Genomic DNA, 6,000 nt, shown 5'->3' with positions numbered 1-6,000 from the left:
AGTGGCAGTGGCAGAGGCGCGACAAATGTAAAACCGAACGCTGAACATTGTTGAGGCAGGTGACGAAGTGTTGAACTTCGTCCTTGATACGACAATATGTTACGCTGAGCGCTGCCGCTAATGTCCTGGCTGACGGCACGGCCAAAAGACAACAGCAGGAGTAGCAGCAGCAGCAGGAGTAGCAGGAGTAGCAGCAGCAATTGCGGTGTCTTCGTCTCATGAGTTGAACGAAGAGATGTCGACAAGCAGAAGTAACAACAACAACAACAACAACAACATCAACAGGGAAACATTCCTAAAAGGAACCGACGATGACTGAGGCGAGAAACAAGTTAGCTCTGTCGTAAGCGACAGCGACGCTGACGGTGCTGCCGCTGCCGCTGCCGCCGTCGACGTCGCTTTGGCTACACGCTGTGCGCGCCGAGCAATTGGCCCAGCATCAGTCTCGAAAAGCCTTCTGTGCGTGCAGAGGTCAACGCGTGCCACACACGTCGCAAACGCAGCGTGCGCTAACGAAAAAGACGTAAAGCCCGAGTCACGTGAAGTGAGTGCGACTTGGAGTGTTTGTCTGCCCGGCTGTTATCTGTCTTTCTGTCTCTCTGTCTGTCTGTCTAACTGTCTGGCTGTCTCTTCTGCCGGCTGTCTAGTGTTAATCCTTGCCAGGTGGGCCCAATGAACCATGTCGAAGGCATTGAACTGTGGCTGCACATGGACAACAACGTGAGCGTGGACAAGGTCCTGGCTAAACCTTTGCCCAAGATGGCCATTAAAAATTGATGGCCATTGAAAAGCCTTAACAAGTGCGAAGCGCAGGGCGTCCCTGTTATTGTTGCTACGCATGCTTTTGACATTTTCTGCTGGCATTGGCAAGAGGTCAAAGGTTGAGCAGCCGAAATTGCCAACTTGACTGCTCGAGTGCTACCAAATTAATTAACATGACAATGACGAAGGTGAATTGCGTGTTTTTTCTTCATTTTTTTTTTTCCTTTACGACTTTTGCCATGCCCTTGCCACTAAATCCTTTCTGCAGCAGCCGCATTAAAAAGCTGCCGCTGCCGCTGCCTCTGCCACTGCCTCTCCCTCTGTTGTTGTTGTTGTTGTTGTTAAATTTTTGTTGCTTGATTTCCGCAAGCATTTACAACTTTTTAATTAGACCCTTTATATGTCGAAGGCATCGACTTTGCACCGTAATTAATTGTTTATTGTTTGGCGATTTGAGGCCGTGTCGAGGCGGCAGGCCTCGTGCAGCCATCTGCCACGCCCCCATTCGATTCGGCTACTGAAGGCTGAAGGTGTTGAGAGTGGGCGTGGCACGTAACGCCTCTGTAACGTCGCCAAAGCACTGACAAAGGCCAGCATAATTAAGTGTGAAGTGAATTGGTCGCGCTTGTTACAGCCCCATCGAGAGGCCCAATGAGACAGAATTACTTTGAGAACCGAGTTTCATGCTCGAACAGCAGAAACTAATCATAGATTCCGATGAATCAATAGCAAGACGTGGCTAACAGAGATGTGATTGTGTTTCGATAAGAGCTGAGTTTATTTTGATTATTTATATGTGTGATAATATGGAAATACTTAAAGTCATTAGATTTTTTTAAATTCGTTATTTAATTAAATATTTAAATATTTAAGGAATCATATTTCCCTAAAAATTATGAGCCAAATCTTTAATAATCTCTATAATAATTACTATATTCATTCAATATATAAATTTATTATTTCTTTTATATTTATTATTTGTTTTATATTTAATTACTTTTAATGAATCGTTCGCAATTATTATATAGATTAATTTCTGCTCTAAAAGTTTTTTTTATTTTTTTAATACTAAACAAAAATTATATTTTAAAAATTTATTTGCTAAAAAAATAATTTTAGATTTTTTTTGTTTTTTAATAAATAGTTTATTTTAAATAAAGATCTAATAATTTTGTATAGATAAAATTAATTTCAAAAAATAAAAAGTTGCTTTGTATTCCAGTTTGTAAATAATTTTATTTTATTTGTTGTTTAATAAAAAGAAAACATATTTCTAAATGTTAATACCAAATAACTTTTTATCAATAAATCAATTTAAATTATGAATAATATTTTTTACTATAAGTATTAACAATGTTAAAGCTAGAAAAATGTTTACCATTATTGTTTTTATTATTAGTATTAACTTTGCTGACTAATAAAAAATGTACAGTAGCCTTAGACTATTTTCCGATTCTCTTCAATTTTGTATGAATCCTTTTACTACAAATTTTTTAATATAATATTAATTTAAAGAGCTTAGTTCATTTCTATATTAGGATTAACTATAAGTATTACATCTATCATCACCTATATCAATCGATATAATTCTTACCATATTTTCTATATATAACTTTAATTATATCTTATTAATTTTATTCTTTGGTTAAACATAGTATTTTATATCTATCCAATTATATTTATATTAATGTTTATGTGTATATTTATTTCATTATATTTCTACTATGACGATCAATACAATAAGATAAGGCAAAAAGTAATTAAAATTATATATTAATTTAGGAGTTTTTTTTAAGATATATAAATGCAAATAGGAAATATTGATTCGTGCTCATTAGAGCATTCAATTACAAATATACACTCCATATATTATTCATGTATATATTCCATATTCAATATTTAGTTATTTTCCTATCGATTTTCTAATAGCTAATTTTCTATGCCAGCCCAAATCAATGGAATATTTATGCACAATAAATTGAAGCAGCTAGCTTAAAGCTAGGCGTATCATTGCTTTAAGATTATAGAGTTGAGCGTACAAGTTGCTCGTCACGTTTCCAGAACGCTCAAAGCAAACCTTTTGCCTGAATATTTGTCTAGCAATAAGGGGATGACTGTCAGCTGCCTCTTCTCCTGCTGCTGGTGCTGCTCCTGCTGCTCCTGCTGCTCCTGCTCATAGCTGGTTGTTCGCTGCTCAAGAGCTGGCACTTAAACCCTTTTGACAATGTCACAGGGGTAGCATCAAGTTGATGGTTGCGCGTGATCATCATGTCGATTATGTCGATGATGATGATGATGATGATGCTGATGATGTGGCTGAATGATGAGTTAGCATATACATATATATGTATATATATTTGTTTAAAGCCAAAGCATTATTGATAGACCGTAATGGGAAAGAAAAACTGACAGCGCCCAAAATAGCAGCAGCACAATGAACACCCGTAAAAGGGGAGGGAAAGCGGAAGTTGCTTTCATTTGAAGTCGACTTTAATGGAGGGTAATGACAACTCGAGTGCAGTACTCCACATAAGCATATCACAAGGGCAGGCAGTTCAAAATGAAGTGCTCGACTTGACTTGCAGCAGATTGAAATTTAAAGCAGGCAAATTGCTAAACAACTGGTTAATTTATTTGACAGGCACTTTAACAACGTTGGCTGTGTAGTTGTGTGTGTGTGTGTGTGAGGAGTGGAGCTCATTAGATCATAAATTTTTAATACAAATATGCAATGCTGTTCTCTCTCACTTTTTTTGTGAGCAGAAGGAGGTGAGCTAGCAAATTGAAAATGCAAAGCACTTCAAGTGACATACACGCGCATACAAGCAAACAAATACAAATACATAAGTACATGCTTAGGCAGCAGGGGAGGGGGGACGCAACAATAATTTATAAATGCATGAATAAAGGGGCGCTGGGCAAATAAAAATAAATAAATAAAACTGGCAATGCGGCATAAAATGTGCGCCGCGTCGAGCGCGAACAGCGCGCAAAATTGTAACTGCGGCGCGTTTATTTTATTGCGTATACGCAGCGTTGTGCGGCCCCACAAAAAAAAGGGCCATATGACTTATGTGCCCATGTGTGCTGTGTGTGTGCGTGTGTGTGTGTATGTATGGCCACAGCAACAGCAGCCACGCAGCGGCTCAACTTATTTTCCACAAAATTAAACCATCAAAAATTTGCCAACAACAATGCTGGGGTAATTTATTTGACTCATGGTGTTTTACCCGCTTGTTTAGAAAACGCCAGCCACAGCCGCAGCAACAACAACAACAGGGACTACACCACAAAAAAAAACATACACAAACACACACACACACATATAATAAGAGCAGACAAAAAAAAAACAGTCAAGCTGTATTTAAAGCCTATGCATATGAGCAACCCGCATCGACAACAACAGCAACAACAACAACAACAACATGGACTGTGGTCATGTTGGCAACGCGAGCCACTGCCACTGCCTGCTTTTGGCTGCATTTGCGAGGCGGCGTCTAGATTTAAGCCCAACTGGTTGACTTGATGTACAGCACGAATACATCAGCAGCAGCAGCAGCAGTTCCTCTATCAGATATACTCCGTTTTTGATACCCTGCGTTTGTGAGAGAAAGAGAGAGAGAGAGCTGACGATTTATGAGATGAGCCAACAAATTCATTATAAATTTTAAATCTGTTTTTTTATTTTTTTTTTATTTTCGTATGAGTCTATTTGCAGTAGATGGAATATGAGTTAAAATTAAAACATACATTTTCATAATTTTGTATAATTTTTTAAATATTTTTAAAAATAATTAACCTCTGCATTTGTCAATCAAATATAAGCATCAATATCTATTAAAACATCCTGAGTTTTTGTATGCATCTATTTAGAAACCAATATTTGTAGAAAATGGTATAAAAAGTCGATATACCCCAAGATAGAATAGAAGAAGAATATTATCTATAATATACGTTTTATTTTCTCAACTATCGATATATGTATATTGATTTGGAAACTAATTCGCATACTCCAAATATTTGCAGTAGAAAATATTAAGCTCAACATTCAATTGAATTATTCACTAATTAGTTTTTTATTAAGTTCAGCATTTATGAATCATATTTAAGCATGATAAACGGAAAACTGGTTGATTTTCGATATACATCGATATCGGTTGGCAATTAGTATTTATATATTTACGTTGGCTTATGAAATAAAGCTTACCAGTTATATATATCATATTTTTTATTTTTTCTCCATTTTTTAAAGATATTTTTTAATTAATTATTTAACCAGCCTGCCTAAATAAATTATTCAATATTTTTACAGCTTATTCATTTTTGATATATTTACATTTTTTACTTGAAAAGCATAAGAGATAAAGATAATAAGATAACAAATTCGAATGGCAATAACTAAATAATTTCTTATACAATTAAATCTCTATGACCCGGCAAAAAATCGAGATCTATGAGTCTTGTCAGCCAGACTAAGTAAGAGTTTTACATAGAGATCTGCAGAGATATCGATAATTGATTAATGATCTTCTTCAATTGCAGTAAAAATTTTGTCAGGCTTACCTGATCAACTCAATATCTTCAGTTTCCCGCAGTAACTCCATTTCCACTCTGCCCATATCTCAATATTTTTACCTCAGTTTCCTCTATTACCGTTTCTACTCTGTTATTATGTCAATATTGTTTTCATTTCTAGTCTATCATCTCTATCTCTTGCATCTCTCTCCCTAACTAGTTAAGGTATCTGTTCGTCGCATATTGTCCACTCTGTCGAGCCACCCCTTTTTTTCGCCTCCGGCCCTTTGACGTACCGCACTTTTTGTTGCCAAAAATTAAACAGACTGCTGTGCGCATACTGCTGCGCCGCACTGTGATGATGAATTGATGTTAATGCCGCTGGGGCTGCTGGGCCAAATACTCTTTATAAGTATGTGCCACACGCGACTCACGCCCCTCGCATACAACAATTTTTTGTTTTTTCTTTTATTTTGTATTTATTTATTTTTTATTTCTTTGCTGGCTTTGAAAGAGTTAAGCATTTATTTATTTACATGCACATTTTTGCTGTTTATCCTGCTGTCATTTCTGTCCCCTCACCCCGTTCGCTTTTCGCTCTTTTTTTTTTTTTTGTGTGTGTATTTGTGTCTGTGCAGTTTATTAAGTCTCGAGTGGCGGTTCCCAGTCTCAGTCACAGTCTCTGTCTCAGCGCCCGTTCGAGTCTCCGTCTCGCTCGCAGCC

At 36.8% G+C, this 6,000-nt stretch overlaps 1 protein-coding gene across 3 annotated transcripts in view; it reads left to right on the top strand.

The window, feature by feature from the left end:
- Positions 1-447: 447 nt before the first annotated feature.
- Positions 448-6,000, top strand: part of LOC6572840 — a 53,621-nt gene continuing 48,068 nt past the window's right edge. Inside the window, exon 1 of one of the 3 annotated variants that reach the window (XM_032727893.2) lies at positions 448-544. The gene's annotated coding sequence lies outside the window, so the exon portion shown is untranslated. Of the gene's footprint in view, positions 545-647; positions 951-6,000 lie in introns of those variants that run through there. The other 2 variants (XM_044007382.1, XM_044007381.1) reach the window with 2 other exon arrangements.

Source organism: Drosophila mojavensis, unplaced genomic scaffold, assembly GCF_018153725.1.
Source record: "Drosophila mojavensis isolate 15081-1352.22 unplaced genomic scaffold, ASM1815372v1 contig_16, whole genome shotgun sequence".
Classification (NCBI taxonomy): Eukaryota; Metazoa; Arthropoda; class Insecta; order Diptera; family Drosophilidae; genus Drosophila; species Drosophila mojavensis.
The sequence above is the reverse complement of the archived record's forward strand: the minus strand, read 5'-3'. Positions and strand labels throughout refer to the sequence as shown.